This window comes from Rhinolophus ferrumequinum, chromosome 10, assembly GCF_004115265.2.
Source record: "Rhinolophus ferrumequinum isolate MPI-CBG mRhiFer1 chromosome 10, mRhiFer1_v1.p, whole genome shotgun sequence".
Lineage (NCBI taxonomy): Eukaryota > Metazoa > Chordata > Mammalia > Chiroptera > Rhinolophidae > Rhinolophus > Rhinolophus ferrumequinum.
This window is the reverse complement of record NC_046293.1, coordinates 28,512,563-28,530,808: the sequence shown is the minus strand read 5'-3', so window position 1 is coordinate 28,530,808 and position 18,246 is coordinate 28,512,563. Positions and strand designations below refer to the sequence as shown.

At 44.0% G+C, this 18,246-nt stretch overlaps 1 protein-coding gene across 1 annotated transcript in view; it reads left to right on the top strand.

The window, feature by feature from the left end:
* Positions 1-1,252: 1,252 nt before the first annotated feature.
* GRIN2B (glutamate ionotropic receptor NMDA type subunit 2B) overlaps positions 1,253-18,246 on the top strand; it is a 398,438-nt gene continuing 381,444 nt past the window's right edge. The window contains exons 1-3 of the mRNA XM_033118774.1: positions 1,253-1,341; positions 1,716-1,951; positions 2,910-3,348. The gene's annotated coding sequence lies outside the window, so the exon portion shown is untranslated. The remainder of the gene's footprint in view (positions 1,342-1,715; positions 1,952-2,909; positions 3,349-18,246) is intronic.

The following is an 18,246-nucleotide window of genomic DNA, read 5'->3' as shown; positions in this document are numbered from 1 at the left end:
AACAACTGGAAACCTGCACATAGAGAGGCATGGGTTGGCTGTTACGTAACAAGGGGCCCAGCAACAGAAGTGGACCATCAGCCCTACCCCATCTTAGCAAAAGAGCAATACCATTACCGAGATAGAATAATTTGTACATGAACACCATATTTGTGTTTTTCTGGAATGCTTATGTGTTTATGTATGTCTTAAAAATCTTTGGTTGAAATATAAGATTAACAAAAACTAGAAAACATGAAAGAATCCCTTCGAATGTGTCGTGACTGCTGTCTGGTCTGTAGGACTGCAGTCCACATCTGATATATACTGTATAGACCCAAGTACCCAGCCACTGGGTGAAACCACTTCACACAGGATTGTTACCTGGGTGTTTAGATGGCTGCTTCTCAGGAATGTTGGTGAGAAGCACACGATATAACCCATATGAAAATGCTCCACCACTGTAATATTCTGGAAGAGACAATGGATCAGCAATAACAACGATGCAAGCACAATGATATTAATATTAGAAATAAATAATGCTACAGGTGGCAAGTGCTAAGGGCTATTAAAATAGAAAAGAGCTAGGAGGGAGAAAAATGAATAGATGTTTGCCATTTACAAGAGGGTCAGGTTGTAAATAAAGGTCATGAAATATAGTTGCAATTGGGGATTATTCACCTGTGTCACCATCTACTCTCTTCAAGGTCTTTAAATAACAGGATCTACTTTAATTAAAAATGCTAAGCTCCTCAAGCCTTCACTAGCAGTCAGCAAAGCACACATATAATCTGTACTATACAATGTAGCCTTTAATTACGCTTGCCTTGCTTTGTTTCCCATTGTTTTACACATCAGCCTCATGTGCTTAAAATAGATCTTAAGCTCCTTGAAGGCAAGAAGCCGGCTTTAGAACTGCGTCGAACACACGGGATGCACGTACGAAGCAAAGGCTGATTTATGGAACATCAAGCAAGAGTCTTAAATTTTAAACTTCAGCTCTGCCTTTGAGATGCTCTCTGCAGCCCCCCGGCAGTCCTCGGAGGGCACGGTCTTGTCCCCCACCCCTCCCCTTAGCAGCTCTTCCCCATTGCTGTTCCCCATTGAGGCCAGCAGGAGGCGCCACGGCCTCGGGTTAAGCCTTTTCCCCCTTTTCTACCCCACTTCCCCTAGCACATGACGTGGGAAGCTTCCTCCGCCAGAGTCTTAGCAATAGGAGTGAGGGGGTGAAGGGGCTTGGGGGGTGGGGTGGGGTGGGGGGTTGTGGAGAACGAAGACGCGCGCGCGCGCACACACACCCTGGAAGGAGAAATCTTCCCTGGCTTTGTGGGTGTCTACTCCCACCAGAGCAGTGTGTGAGAGGTAGGTAGGTAGGGGTGTGTGTGTGTGTGTGTGTGTGTGTGCGCGCGCGCGCGCGAGTGTGTGTGTGTGAGAGAGACGTTTTGAATGTGAGACCCAAATGCAGACCAGCTAACCTATGGTCTCGCGCCCTCCCCGCGTACCCGGTGATTAATACCCATTTTTCTTACCCCCGCTCCCCTCTTCTCTCTCCCTCTCCGGCTGCCTTGCGGTGGACTTGCACAGCCTGTCCCCGCCCGCATCCCCTCCCCCGGCTCTGATCATCACCAACTGGGATCTCGGCTCCTGCCTCTCCACCCCGCCCCCCCTTTTTTTTGAGAAAGGAAGGTGCCCCATTCCCTTTCAAAAACCATTTCCACCGGTTTCTTCACCTCTAGGAAATCTCGGGGCTTTGCTCTAGCGAAAGTGCCCGTTCGGGTGATTTTTGATCACCACAATCGAGAAGTGTTGGCATCCAAATGCATTTTCTTCTGCTTTGCAAAGAAGAGTCATGAACTTCAAAACCCTCGAGACGGATTATTAATCCTGCCTTGCAGGCAAGGAAAACCCTTACTCCCCGACCACCGGCCAGCCCTCACCCGAGGCTCTGCAATCGCTGAGGCGCTGGGAGCCGGTACGTAAATATTCGCTTTGGAATCTCGTTTCAATTTGGGGGTTTGAGGTGTCAAGAGAGATAAAGGGTCAAAGCAGTGGAACCGTTAACCAACCTGGTATTAGGTAAAGCTGTTGAATCCAGCAGAAATCGGCACTTGCTAATTTGGACGTGGCTTTAAAAAAGAAAAAAAAGATTCCTTTTTAGGGTGAAAGGGTAGGGCTCTCTCTGGTCTTTTTGGAGGGGTTAATCCTTTCACCGAGCAGAGGGTGGACATCGGTGCCCCGGGCCAGAGCCAGCGCCGCGACCATCCGTCCGGGCGACACGTTTCAGGTGAAGCCCCGCGTGCTGCACCTCAGCGCGGCGGCGTGAGTGTGCGCGGGGGCGAGTGTGTGTGCGCGGGGGCGCGTGCGCGGCGGGGGAGTGTGTGTGCGCGTGTCAGTGTGCCCCTTCCAGGAACTGCCCAGTGTGCACCCCGTGCACAATCAGAACCCATTCAGCACAAGCCCGGGGTGGGAGGAGGCGCTGCTGCTGGAGGCGATGGGGAGAGCGAGACAGACAAGTCAGCAGCAATGCAGATGGGGCTGGGGGCCGCACATGCTGGCGAGTTAAGTGGGGATTGTGTTTCTGCGTGTGTGGGAGCCTGTGTTGCTATGTGGAGCCGCTTCTCCCTCCCTGCCTCCTTCCTTCCCACTCCCCTCCTTCGCTCCCTCCCCCCCGCCCTCTCTCCGCTTCCATTCAGGTCGGCTTTCCCACCTCTCATCCATGCCTGTCCCAGGAATGGTATAGCCAGACCTTTTCTGAATTATTTATAGACCGGTGCCAGCTGTTTTCAATTCCTCTCGTGTGCGCTCTGTGGGAAATGCGGGGTTTCCTCCCCCTTTTTCTTAAAACGAATTGCTATCTTTTTCGGAATGCATTTTTCTACCCTCCGGGGGACACGCGAATCAAACCCTGACTGCCTCTTTTTCCCCCTTAGGAAGGGGACGCTTTGGGAATGACCATGCTCCACGGAGGGACAGAGCCGGCCCCCAGCTTCTCTACACAGAGCCTCCACTAAAGCTCAAAAAAAATAAAAAAATAAAAAAAACCGTAATTGCCAGAAGAACCATTAAAAAAATAGTGCAGCCACTAACCTCACATGCAAAGGGAATAATTACTCTGGATTCTGCATTGTGAGCTGCTCTCCATACCCTCCCTGACTTACCTTTGAATTCAGTCTTTTTTTCTTTGAATTTGCATCTCTTCAAGACACAAGATTAAAACAAAATTCACGCTAAATTGGATTTTAAATTCTCTTCCTTTCGTTTACCCTTCGTCTTTCTCATGTGGATATGCAAGCGAGAAGAGGAGACTGGACTTTCCCAACATGCTCACTCCCTTAATCCGTGCTAGAGGTTTGGCTTCTACAAACCAAGGTAAGGCACATTCTATTGTATTTTCTTCTCACTTGGGGTAAGGGATTCCTTGTTTATCTCTCTCTTCAAGTACCTCAAGTGGGTTTTTTTGGAAGCAAAGGTAACACGCTACTAAAATAATGCTGTTGGGGGAGAAAGGCTTATTACAATGGGGGAAATCTCCCATGTTATTTATTTTCCTTCCTCATCAAACAGGTTTTGGGTTTTTTTGGAGGCAGTGGGGATGGATGTCTGTAGGAACAGAGGACATTGCATGGCATAAGGGGTATACATGTATGCAGACACGGCTGGGAGACCTGTGTGATTTTCAAGTTAAATACCATTTTATTCACCCAGAACTAACGCTCTGATTTTCATGGGGATCTAGAAATCTTTTTTTTTTTTCCAGGCTGGCTTTCCCCCCTGCCTCTTCCATGCCTCTCTCTGTATCTCTTGTCTCTACCTTCCTAGGCATTCTCTCTATGCCCTTTAAAAAATGAAAACAATGATTGAGATGACTGTGGTTACTGCCCTGAAGTCCACTTGCTGTCTGAGGGGTTGACACCGGGCCCAGAGATCGTGGGAGGCCTGCTGCAGAGGGATAGGTCTAGGTGGGGAATCCGGCTAGTCTGAGAACACCTGGAGCTGAAGATGCTGCAGGTTGGGAGCACTTCAATCTGAAGCTTGGGAAGAAAGAATTCTATCAATATTCTGCTTTTAATTTGTATTTTTTTCATGTGCCATTATTTTTGAGCTGTAAATTTCTCCTTCTGTCTACACATCTATTTATACCCACACATCCTCCAAGCAAACTGTTACTTCCACACTCTTGCAAAATGGCTATCTTGCAGAGTTCTAAAATGCTGTGCATGTGGAAGGGGTGCAGAATTCGACACGTGAGTCTTTGTGTTAAACAAAGAGATGTGCCGTTTGCATGTGTTAGTCTTGTACCCTCAAAATAGAATTAATACTTTAATTTTTTCCCTCCCATCAATTTTTACAGTATGTGAAATGCGGTTTGGCAGTATTTTCATGTACTTGAAAAGAGAAATAGCAGGCGAAATGGAAAAGACTTAGCTAATGACTCTTCAGCTAGTCACTCATGCAATCCAAGACAACTCCTGAGGAAATCCGAATGGCCACGGCTGCAGGGCCATGATGGGGAGCTGGCTGCTCCTCTCCTTGGCCCACTGACCATGTATCCCCAAACTCTGAAGGCACCCAAGTGCAGGAATCAGGTTGAGATAAAGATCTTCAAAATAATGTAGCAGAACCATTAGCATCATTAGTCTTTCTTAAAGTATTCTCCTCCCAAATCCTCTTTTTTATGGCATTGTTTTAATAACCATACTTTGAAATAATCCAAAACACTAAAGGGAGGTGGGGGGAGCCGCGGAAGGTCCTAGTCTCTCTACATCACAGTAGAAGATAGTTCTTCATTGTCCAGAAAAGATGGATATGCTCCAGATTCCCTACTCGCCTCCCAGGTTTCCTTCTCTTGAGCATTCATTGCTTAACTGCTAATCTGTAACCATGGTGTCCTCAGAGTGAGAGGGTGGGATCCCACTTTGAACCATGTTCTCACCCTGTCCACAAATAGCTGAGGTTATCTGCTGTGTGCTCACTTTAGAGACACCTGAACTGGTTCCCCATCTGCTTCTACTCCTTCAAGTGGGAGGATGCACTCTTAATTTTACTTCAAAATAGAACAGAGGTATGCGTGAGAAAAGCAGCTCCATGCGTGATGATTTCATACGTACAGAAGAGTGAGGCGAGGTGGGTATCAGAGGGCACATACGCTCTTTTGCATTCCTGGTGCCTAGGACAGTGCTACTGTATACCCAGTAGGTCATTCGTCAGGTTGGTTGGTGATGAGGTTGACAGGGCCTCTGTCACATTGGCCTTGATTACTAATGGGATTCAACCAGGCTCCAGGCCATCATTAGTTGGTGGGAAGACTAGGCAAAGGGCAAGAGGTTAACGGGAGGGTGCTGAGGAAGAGGAGGACCAGGTGGTGGGAAAGCTACAAAGAGAAAAGAATGGAATTCCAACGGGAAAGAGCTCCTTGGGATTCTAGGAGGAATCCCCACAGGTGGTCCGTACCTTTTCCACATCCAAAGCCATTTTGGAGACCCTGGGAAAGAGGCAGGTGTTCCTGTCCTCCTGAGCAGATTTTCAGAGGCTGTGACTCAGTGGTGTTCTGGGCTGTCTCAGAGCCATTGTTCTCTTTTCCCCCCTTGTAACACAAAGAGCTGACTAGGTTCTATTTTGTCTTCTCTCCTTCTGCCACCCCTTTTCCCCCTTACAGTGTGGCAGTGGATTACATGGGAAAGAAATGTGGCTCCTGGTGGGAGGAAGAGCAAATTTAATTTCAATCGAGAAGGCTTCATGATGTACAATTAAGAAAAAATAAAGGGAAATAAAGGCTACCCAGGAGAGCGTGGTTAAGGATGTTAGATTGGTGATTTTAAGGGAAACAGAACAGCATGGTTGTCTTCTATCTATCTCTGTGTTTCAGGTGTAGCAAAGCATGATGGATCTTTGCTATACAGAATGATACGGCATCTGAGAGATAGATGTTAACATGCATGGAGAGGAGCAAGGTTCTTAAAAGTAAAAGAAGAAAAATCAGAAAGGAACCTATGTATTTAAGTTAACCCATCTCTTCTCTCCATTGGTTCCATCTCTAGGAAGGCTGTCTGTCTGAAGAGTCTTGCGTTGCCAATGTACATGTGTAATTTATGGCAGGGTTAGGTGCAGGCAAAGAGAATAACTAAAGAGGCTGAATGACAGAAAAGGAGAAGGAAGAAAAAAAATTTCTCCAGTCATTACTTTGCACACCCAGTGCCTTTCTTTTAGGCTGATTTTTAGGCTGAGTGAGAAGAGCGACTTCCTCTGGTGAAGAGATGAACAGCAGATTCCTTGATTTTATATTCCCGCTTCACCTCTACAAATTTGGCTTTAGAACTTGGACCATCTGTCTTGACCTTCACATACACGCACCCAGCCTTGTGTGCAGAGGGGCAGTGGACACCTGGGAGGTGGACACATGCACTGAAATTGTTTGGTGGGATGACTGGTTCTTGACAGAGGAAGAGGACTGAGCTGACCCAGCCCTTGGCCACACCATCCTTACATTGTAAAACGTTTGCCCATCTCCTCCATGAATATGATGAACTCAGAATGCGGGGTTTGAGGGTGTTTTTTCTTTCTATTTTCGTGTTCAAGAATATAAAGGTGATGTGTCCACTGCTACTAACAGGTTAAAGCAAAAAATTAGTTAATATTTATAGAAGGAGGTAGGAGAAAGGACAGGTTGTATGTGAAGAAACCATAGCAAAGAATCAGCCTGTAGAAGCCAGGGATGGGGAAAGAAGCCAGGGTGGTACTTTCTCACCATTCATTCTAAAGGTTGGCAAACTATTGTTCCAAATGATAGCCTTCTCTCCTTCACAGTGAAGCCTGGGGCTGTGGGAACAGCTCCTCTCCTGTAACTGTTGGGGTCAGGAGGAAATAAGCTCCTTTTCCTCACTGCCATTCTACACCCTCCTTAAGAATTCTAGAAATTTCTTCCTTTCAGTACACTACATTTTCAGTCTCTGCCACTGTGCGCACAATCGAATGCTAGTATCATCTCTCTATAAATAAATATAGATCAAAAGAGTTACTGGTCTAATGAATTGTTCACATTTATTAAACTGCATCTCTTCTTTGCAACCACAAGAAGTCTCCAGGGAGAGTAGATTAGCGGTCGAATTGATATTATCTTTCAGAAGGATGCAGAAGACAGAACAGAATGTACTCGGGATGAGGAAGAAGGCATAACTCAGAGGAGGTGGGTTTCTGAGATGTTAAGGGTGTATCTGTGGTCATGACACCGATCCATTGGGTGGATGAGTTCTTGGGGTTCTGTGAACTCAGAGAGGTGTGTTCAAGAACCTGTGGTGGGTTCCTTGTTGCTCCCTAGCCACCTTGTTTTTGTCTTTTTACTTTTTAGTGCTTTCAGCTGAGGTTGGCAGACAAGGGACCCGATCCCTTATTGAAATTCTCCGTGACTGCCCTGAGCAGTGATTGTTCTACCGTCTGTGTATCACCAGCATCTGTGATTATTAGTACACTTTATCCTAATTTTGTTTGTATGTGCTGTTTCTTTAAGAAGTTTGTGAGCTCCTCAATAACAGGGAGGGATGTTTTTAAATCTTGGAATCATCTGTACTTAGTGTAGTAACTGGCTTATAATAGATAGTTGAAAAAATATTACCACTGAATGGAGAGAGGAAGTGAAATATTTAATTAGTGGATGGATGATGCTCTTTGTGGTTTGTTCTCTGGGGTATAAGAACAGTTTGAAGTTATGATGCTGGATGAGATCAAGAATATCAGAGCTCTATAACACTTTGGAAAGCACCTACTCTGACCTCATTTAATAGATGAAGAAGCTGAGTCCCAGGGACATTGAGTTTTTTGCTTAAGGCTTAGTGCCGGTGGTTTGTGCACCCCACCATTAACTACAGTGAGGTGTGGAGGTTATCTGTGGATTTCAAATGTCCACATCAGCACTTCTCAAACGTGATTGTATGTGGAAATCACCTACGGACCTTGTTAAACTCTATGTTCTGATTCAGGTGGTCTGGGGTGGTACCCAAGATTCTGCATTTCTAACAATCTCCCAGATGATGCCAAAGTGGCTGGACCAGGTATCCTGGGTCTACATCATTCCTGAACCTAATTCTACCTAATGGTCAACATTGGCAGTTCCACATATATGTTCTACTTTGGGAACTTCCACCATTTCTGCTTTGTTCTTAAAAGTAAAAAAAGAAAAATTAGAAAGCTACCTATGTATTTAAGTCCACCCATCTCCTCTCTACAGTCACTCCTCTTACAGTACATCTTTAGCCTCTTTCCCTTTTATCTTCTATTCATTCTTATCCTGGTCTTTCTCATAACTGATTTATCTCTTTCTTTCTATAGTTTCCTTTTTCTGGGTTTGTCTATTTACTGATGTCTTTTACACTTGTTTCTTTCACACTCTCTTCTTTTAACTTTATTTTTATCCCTTTTGTTCTGCTCAATTATTCAACAGACATTTATTAAGAACCAGTATTTGTCAAACACTGTGTTATGAAAAAAAGAATTAGCTCAGCTCTGTACTTTTCAGTAGCCTGTGATTTAATGGGGAAGACGTGTAAGGAGACCATATGATTTAGGTAAGATCTATAAAGGAGAGAAGGCTGGGAGACTAAGGTGGGCTTCCTGGATGTGTTGACAGTTAAACTGTGTCTTTAAGAATAAAGAGGAGTTTTGTAGACAGAGAGAATGGTCCTTTTAGGAGGACGGAGAGCATGCTAGTGTAAAAGGGCAAGCTTCCTGCTCTTCCTTGCTTCCCTTTAGTTGGGAAGAAGAGCAAGACAGGGGTGCGTTGGTTCCTTTATTAGGAATTTGGGATTCCAAATGAGGCAGAGAGTAAAGCCAGGGTCTTCTTACAAGGAGAGGGAAGAGGCTCTAATTTCTGCTTTAGTGATTCCACAGTTAATGGTTCCTAGCCCTGTTTATTCGGCTCACCTCTAGAATGAGCAAATGATACAATTTTCATTTTAGACCACTGGATTGCAACTGACTTTGTTGATGGCCATTATAAAGAAAGGGACAGCTGCTAGTTGGTTTGTAGCCAAGGAGAGAGCTGGATCCTAGCCCAGGCCGAGCTACTCAGCACAAAGGACCAGCTTAGCCCCATGTGTTTCTAGAGTAGTGAGGTAGAGAGTTGCCATGCCATTCAGACACTAGCTACTTTCTTTAATGGCAAAGAGGCGTAATGGAAGAAGGGGGGCTCAGTTATTCACAGGGAATCCACAGAATGGTTTTTGGTAGCCTTTTTAGATGGCCTCTTACTTTAGAAGTATTCTTCATGGGGTTGCCCAGGTGTAGAGATGATGAGAAGGCACCATCAGCTAACTACTTGATTAAATGGTAGCACTGGTGCTTAAAGGAAGATGGATTTGAAATGCATGTTTCTCTAAATTTTATTTGCCTGTCTTTCTGTTCCCCATCCTTCTACCGCTTTCCCCCAACTTGCACGATTTCTCTGCATATTGTGGTTTATATTCATTTCATTAGCAAAGGGAACCTAAGCTCAGCCTGAAGAGTTTTTAAAGATCTACTACATACAAAGAGAGGATCTGGGTATTGAGGTATGTGGATGAGCAGATGCCACCACCGGCTGATTTGAGGGACATTCATTCCAAGGTGACTTGAGGGGCAGTGTGGTGGAGGCATAGGGACAAGGCTGTGCCTAGAGGGATGAGGAGAGAGGAGGGGAGGAGAAGCAAGGCCAGACCTGAGGGAGTGGCAAATCTGGGAGGAGAGAGAAGCTGCAGGCTGTGACCCTGCAGCTTTATAGGGAAGGGAACATCTGCAGTACAGTGCTTCCTCGACTGGGACAATTTACGGTTTTGACTGATTAACTCATTCGACTCATAAAAACCAAACTGCTCTCTACACACGCCATCCTCCATGCTTTTGCTATTGCTTTACTCAGACCGCGAATTTCCTTTAGAAAGAAATTCGAGTTTAAATTTCTTGTTAATCTTTATAAAGACCTTCTCAGGGCTTCAACTGGTTAGAATGTCTTAGGAAATAAGATTTTTTTTTTGAGAGGTGGGACAAAAACAATGGCTGGATGAAAGCACGACATTGTTAGGAGAAAGGAGAAGAGAATCTTCAAAGAAGCTTAGGTGATGTCATCAATCCTTTTCCCAAAGCTAACTGTACTCTGTGAAAATGCCGAGATGCCCTGAAGCAGTGCTCCCCCATTCTGGGGCCTTTAGTCTGGTCACTCAGCCACCACAGTAGCTGGTGTCTTTGGATTAGAGATCAGTGTATTCTGTGTGTGTCCAAATGCACACACACTACATGCACACCCACTCACACTAGGCTTGTGTACATATGGGTATGTTTATGCAGTGCTTACCTACCAAATACAGTAGTGAAAAGTAATCTTAAATGTATTAAATGTGTTTGTGCAACTGACGTACAGTAATGCTTGTGGTGTGTGTAGCATGAGATAATAAGAAGGTGCCTGTTGACAGGCACCTTGAAGATTATTTATCCTCCTACAGAACCACCATTTTAAAGCTTTGAAAATAGTTCTAAGGTTAGCCACGTGGTCTAAAGCTATATACATGTGTCAGGCCACGTTCATGGAATCTTGCTTCAGTGCTTTCCTCTCCACTGCCCTGTCCCACTAGTCCCCTTGCAATGCATGTCTCTTAAGCTGTCCAGTGGTGGGTGTTTGCTCATCCATGTCTGCAGAGCCCAGGGCACTCCCTTGATATGTTCCATGTCTTTGCAAACGCTGTTTTTCCTAGGTTTCCTGTAGCTGCCTAGATGATAATGGAGGAGGTGATGGTCTTGGGAGTGAGAAGCTTCTTTTTCTTTCTGCTTATGTTATTTTACTTTGTGGCCATGTGCAAGCCATGGACTGCTGGCCTTGATTTTCTCATTTCTAAAACAGTGAGACAGGCTAACACAATGCTTTTCCTCCAGTGCAGTAACAAAAATCACCTGCAAAGCTTCAACAAAATAAATACAAAAAAACCTAAACAACAGCAACAACAACAGAAAAACCAGTTAGGTCCATGCCCAGGCTCTACCCCAAACAGTTAAATTAAAATCTCTCAGGGAGGGATCCAGGTAGTGGTCATTTAAAAATTCCCTAGGGGACTCTAATGTGTGGTCGTATTTGAGAACCATTTAAAGGTGTGGGCAAAATGATTGACAAGGCATCCATTAACTCTAAACATCATGCAGTCCTAGCATTTTAATATGTAGAGAGAGACCCTATCACTGTTAAAGTGTTACATGACTAACAGAGGGTCCCTGAGCCAGAGATCAAAAGAAGTCGGACTACAAGGGGATTTAGTGTGCAGAGTGCCGACAAGGGAGGAACGGGTATTGAATTAAGAGCAAAGCTGTGTTTACCCTGTTCTTGAGCTCATTCAACACTGACATAAGCCTGGTGTCAAAAGTTAGGAAAGTTAGGGAGTTGCTTTCTTTGACAGCCTTGAAACAAGTGTGGCTGTAAATTGGGGTGAGTGGCCCTTGGTTCTGCAAACATCCTCTTGGTTTTGCAAACTTAGTCTTTATTGAGGGTGCCCCATTTCTTGTTTTGGAGGAAACCTCATTTGTAACGCTGTAAATGTAGGGAAACAATTAATAAATAGGGCTGGATAGGCAGATCCTGATTGACAGCTGAGGGCTGTGAATGGTGCAGTAATCTTAGTGCTGGTTGGAGTTCACTCACCATGGTACCCTCCTTCTCAGTGCCTGTAGTGGAATATTAAAGGCACAGAGAGAAGGAAGAGGGTAGGAGGCATTAAGCTTTGTTCTTCTCTGACTGTAACTTTAATCACTCATTATGAGGCTGGCCGTGTTAATAGTTTTCTTGTATCCTTCCTTTTTGGCTGCTCCATTTTAAAATAAATGTGAACCTAAATGTACAGAGGTGAGAAAAAAGCAGATTTATGGATCTGCATGCCTTTAAAAAGACTAAGCATAAGAAAATAAAAATACTAGTTCTTTTTTTGGACATCTGCTAGTTGCAGTAAGAGATGTGAGAGAAGGTTATGAGCATGGTTTGGGACTCTCACTGGTGTTTGGTGGGATATGCAGAGGTGTGAGGCACTAAATATTAAGGAGAAGCCTCAGAAGTGTACTCATTGATCTGAATTTCCAAAGATCTCTTGGTTGGCCCTATGCAAGCAAAACATCCAAATCATGGAGATACTGCAGCCTTTTTTCCCTTGGATTTGTTATCATGCTTTATCCATGAGTTCTGTGGGGCCAGAATTGGTATCTTCAGGGTTTGTAGCTCTCCCTTTTATCACCTTGTTGAAAACCCCAGGATTGTTTCTGGGCTTAAGGAGGAAAAAAAAAATTTCAGTTCTTATCTGGCTCTGTTAACATCTGTAGCTTGGCTTTTCCTTTAGCTCACATAGGAAGAAGGACCGCAGAAGAAATCCTGCTCTGGGAATGTAGGTGCTCAAATCTGGAAGGTCTTTCTTGGGTAGGAGAATGGAGACCCCTTGGATTTCTGAAGGGAAAATACTGGGTGGGTTTTCTTAGAGTCTGCATATACGAAAGAAGCCACTTTTGTTCGTTAATTTGTTATTTTCCCACGAGAACAAGATTCATGCTTTATGTCCCTTTATATCCTCAGTGCTTAGCAGAGTACTCTTTGCATATAGGCAGTGCTCAGAGAACGCTGGTTGTTGATAAAGATGTAATGGAAATGAATGTGCACTGAGGATAAAGCTGACGTATTTATGCCTTTCATATTTCCACATCCTTGCCATCCAGCACTCCTTGATGCTTTGGGTGAATTTTACCAGAGTCAAATGGATGAGAGTATCTTTTGTGCTAATTGTAGGCCGACAGAATGAAAATATACCCATTTCTTAGTGCCTCACTTCTTTGAGCTTCATTTTACATTGTGTTTAATACAGATGCTTCTTCAAAAAGCTCTCACTCATCACCAATTATGCTTTTCCCCTTCCCTTCAAGTTCCATGTAAATACTGGCCATTCCTCAAGGTCCATCCGTGTCAAAGACTGTCCCACCCGATCTTCCCAAGTAGAAATAAGCCTTCCCAAGTTGTTTTCCATGTGCTATTTTTATTTGCCCTCTGTTTGTAGCACTTTTCGTGTGTTGTCTTTTTGGACAAATTCCTTGAGGGCTTTTTATCTTGTGTCCCCCAGTCACTTTCATTCTACAGGGCTTTCGGGAATAAATAGGATAATGGTAACTCACCTTCTCAACTTTTTCTTTTTATTCTGTATCTATTTACAATGATGCTTTGATTTCAACATAAAAGTCAAGGTTGACTCTGAAATGTATGAATGGTCTTTCAGTCACCGTAGCGGGGAATCTAGTTTATTTATAAATCTGCATTTATGCAACTGAGACAGAGGTTAGGGAAGGGAGTGAGAAGGTCCTGGAATTAGGTAGCCAGATTTTGTAGATCATTTCAGAGATAAATGGTAGGATAAAAATGCTGAGAATTATTGCTGTCAGTTCAAATATCATACTTATCAAAAAAAGAATTGCCTTGCCTTTGCTTGAGTCCATTTTCTATTGAAATTGGGCCTTGAACTGGCAATAGGTCTTTGCAGTGTGCCCATTATATTTTGGCTTATGTTAACACATGTTATCTCATTTAATCCTTACCACAAGGCTGACATTGTTATTTTGTTTCTCAGATGAACAGAGTGAGGATTAGAGAGCTGAAGGTCACACAGCTGTACGCGGCAAGCCAGGATTTCAACTTACATCCTCTGATTCTAACCCCTGGCTTTTTAAAATTCTATAGAGCCACCACCATGTAAAAGAAGATAAGGGTTTATGTGTTATGTAGAGGAACCCATGAACAGCATGTACTTTGAAACTTTAGCTAAAGCGACTTTCTTCTAGATCCCTTCTCTTTGGGCTTAGCTTTTGGAGAAAGGCAAAGTTGTTTTCAAATGGAAAAATGAATGCCTACAAAATAGCCAATTTCTGGATCTTAGTTTAATTCAGTGAGGACGAAAGGCGAGAAACTCACGGCACCCGCAGTGAACATCTGTTGTTTCCTGCGATGGTTAAGGCTTGGCTACCATCTTTTTAGCCAATTCCTACCATTCTGTAAATATACTTCACCTCCAAACCTGCCGACTCTGCTTCCTTTAGGAGGAAGTAGTCCTCTTCTCTCTACTCATTTAATCTTGGACGTTTTGAAGATTACCCGTTTTCTTGTATCTATTTCTTTCTCAAACCCATTTATAGACTATTACTTTGAGCAGAGACTAATGGTTAGAGTAAGAGAATGGTAGAAACAATGCTTTGTTGTTGGGTTTTATTTTTTATTATTGCATGAGTTATACTCGCCTCACTCCAAGATGGATAGGAGGGAGCTAGTTTTGTTTCAAATATCTGCATCAACTGCTCAGAGGGCAGTTTTATATAAAATAAACATAGAATACAAAGGTTCATTTTCCTATGTCTCTATTTTTCTATCTAAGAAAAGAGGCTCTCTCTTGTGCCCCCGGTGCCTTAGCTTTACCACACGCATATTTTTAAACTACTTTTCAGTAATTTGAAGCAAAGTGCTGCTGAGGAAGGCGGGCTGGCCAAGGGGCCAGGACACCAGGTCCCATCTCAGTGCCACCTCAGCTCTGTATGATTCAAGCAAGGTACGCAAGCAACCTCGCTGAACTTACTTTCTCATGTGTAAAATAAGGTCTTTAGGGGAGTCAATTATTGTGCTGTGGGTCAAATGAAGAAACTTAAAGAATCCCCTCAAATTGTAAGTTGAATATACACACATACAGTATTATTATTACTAACTCCGTCCTGCTTGAAATAACAGCTTTGCAGCAGCCTTCAGGGCAGTACATCCACTCGCTGTGGGCAAGAGAATAGAAGATCATTGATGGAAAGGCAGGCAACAATGGCAAAGGCACCAGGGGTCTGAGCGCAGGGCACCACCAGGCACTGTGACCTGTGGTTTTTAATCTGTGGTCTGTGTCTCCTTCTCAGGTTCTCTTTCACAGTATTTATCCGGAAAACTAGATACATACTTGTCAGAAAGGAGAGCAAGACTAATCTTTCTAGCTTTATATACAGAAGCACGTTTTTTTCTAGGCTTATCTTTTATCTTTACATGATCCAGGAAGAGTAGAGGAGGAGATGGCGACACAGGCCAGGGTAGAGGATAACGTGAAGGGCTGCGTGGCACTCCAGGCCTGTGCTTGCCTCTCACGGTGTCTGCAGAGCCCTCCTCATCTTACCTCACCTGCCGCACTCCTATCCTGCCTTCCAGATTCAGCTCAGGGATCCTCTGCTCCAGGTCCCCCTGGTCCCACAAGGCCGGAGTCACGACCCAGTTCATGCTCCCATATCCCCCCACCCCACCCCAGTTTGAAGACTCTTGTTGTGTCTCCATCCTGCCCTCCTTTCCCATGATGTGAATTTCTCAAGGGCAGAAACAGCCTCTGTCCTGTACTCCGTGTGTGCCCAACAGAACGCTGGTGGACATGTAAGAAATAGCTGCTAACAGGGTGTGAGCACCTGCCGGCCCCACTTATTACCTGCATTTTGTGGAGGGGGATACTGAGGCACAGAGAAGTTATTATACCTGCTTAGCTCCAGTGGCAGAGCCAGGATTTGAACCCAGCGGTCTGGCTTGAGCCCACACTCTTAAGCGTTACGCGCTACAATGTTGTAGTAAAGGCTTATGGTTGACGTGAACATCCGGGCCTCAGAAGAGTTTTGACATAACGGGATATCGGAGGGAGCAGGAGAGACCGCACAGCAGAACCTGAAGGATGGTGAGAACTTGGACTTTGCATGGACCTCATTCTCCTGATGTGCTCATTAGATACAGGACACCCCTTGGGCCGTCTTCCAGAAGTGCATGGGAACGTGACTCGTGGAATTATTGTTGACTTTTGCAGAGGATGAAGTGGGTTGTGTTTCCAGCACTTGTGCTTTTCTTCTGCTTGCTGTCACCTGTTGGTTCCTTAAGGTTTCCTGGGTGCTGTTTCCTTCAGTGGCCCTTCAAATCCCTACTGGCCTGCATCTTCCTCCATCCTTTCTTAGTACAGCAAATGGTGGTTGAGAGCAAGAACTCAGGAGGTTTCTGTTACGACAGCCAAGATTTCTGTCCTGCCCCTTATTAGTTAACTAGGCAAATGTCTTCAATTCTCTGTACCCCCCTGAATCCTTATCTATTAGATGAGGTATCAATGATTTTGGCCTTTCAGTTATTGGGAGAATTAAGTGAGTTATTTCACTTCGGACAGTCCTTGTCACAGGATAAGTATTTAGTAAGTATTAACTACTATGATGGCTCCTGGCCCAAACCTAGTCAGAGCCAGTTTGGGTGGCAAGAGTGTAATGCATAGTTGTCCCATGTAGAAGGCAGTCGTTCCTGAATTAGAGGCTTCCAGATGGAGATTGGCATTGACTTCTTTGAGTATCTCATCAAAACATAGACGGCAAGAAAAGAAAGAATGGCAAGACATGGCATCTTCCTAGAATATTGAGAAAACATTAATTCTTAGTACAGAAAGATGCAGAAGCTACCCACAAATAGGAACCCATTCATCAAGGATTTAAAGGTTGAAATGAACTTTTGGCAAAGTGACCATGAACTGATCAAATGTAGGATAAATTGAACATCAGGAAGGAAACCTGTGCAGAAACAAAAATAAATTTTGAGAAAGAAAGGAACGTTTTCCAGTGAAAGAAGGTGAGTGGCAAAGACAAAGCAAGTTGGATGTAATAATAACAATTACTTACCTTTCTGGAGTGCTTTATAGTTTACCAAGGGCTTCCTCATGAATTTTCTTCCCATCATAGTTTTTGGTCTTCCTAAGAACGCACTAGGAGGAATTCTGGGCAGAAATTATTATCTCCATTTTACAGATGAAGAAATTGAGATACAGAGTGCTCTAGTGATTGTCCAAAATTATGTAGTCAAGAAGAAGAAAGAGATGGAACTCAATCCCAGGTTTTGTGAATCCCAAGTCCAGGCTCTTCTTTGCCTCTGCTTTTAGAGAGCCGAGGACAGCAGAAAGCTTGGAGGAAGCCTTACTGGATAAACGAAGAATTGACTCTAAAAAGAAAATGCATTTGGTGGGCACGTGAGCATATTTAGAAATAGTAAAAGTTGTGAAACCTGAAAAGGCAAGGTCATACATATTATGCAAACGCTGTAAGGGTTTGGGGCAAGACAGTTGTTATTATTTTACTTCTTTATGTTTTTCTTTACTTTGCCAAATTTCCACACTAGAGTGCATTATTTTCATATTCAGAAAAGATGAGATAAGAAATAAAAAATAAGAACTTTACTTATATCAGGAATTAGATAAAGGTGAAGGGGTAAAAGTTATCTCCATAAGGGCAAAAGATATATCTATCCTTACTTTCTTAGAGCTAAAACCGAGAACTAGTTACTAACATATAATCGTGTGTGTGTGTGTGTGTGTGTGTGTGTGTGTGTTTGTGTGTGTGTGTATTTGTTTGTGGATATGTGTGTGTATAATCTGGATTCTAGCATAGGCTAGGGAACACAAAACCAAGTTAACATTGGAGAGGTTTTTGAAACATTAATTAAGAAGTACAGAATAAATAACCTCAGGTCGTAATGGCAGATTCTAAAATGACTAACAAGGAAGTGGTCACTGAAGAGCCAGAGGAAATCACAGAGAATGGAAATATATTTGAGGGCCAACGTGTAACCTTTTTAAAAAAAGAGATGGTAGCTGGAAATTACAGTCTCATACGCATAAATGGCAAAGTGGAAAAAGTATCAAACTTCATACATACGTAGTCAGTTCCTGTCTGCTTGAAGAGACCAGGGCATAGTCACTTAAAATGGCTTTTTAAAGAACAAACCCTATTAGTATTAGATCTATGGTTTTAGGAGGACAGGCTTGGCAGGCTGTAGGAAACTGATACATGTAATTAAGGAAAAGGAATGAAACTTTTAGATTCTGACTTCCCCTGAGATTCTATGCTGTAAATTGGGAAAATGGGGTGGGTTAAACAGCTGGTGCTCAAAATGCAGTGGTGGGCAGTGGCTGCCGGCTTGGGTGATGCCGTAGAAGTGTGGTTGTTTCTCACCTGCGGGGAACTTGAACTCAGCCTCTATTAATGTTCCCAACAAGGCAGGGAGGGTAAAGTACATGCCTTCTTCTCAGGGCTGAACGGAAGGGCTGTGCTCCTGGCTGAGGGGTGAGGAGGTGTTCTGCCAGAGTTGGTTTTGCAGCTGTGGGCACAGGCCTGCCCGTTTTCAGCCTCTGCAGGCCATGCTGCCACCCTGACCCCTGCTTTATCTTTGCCACCCCTCCTGCTTCCAGTCCATACATGCTTGTGATCAGC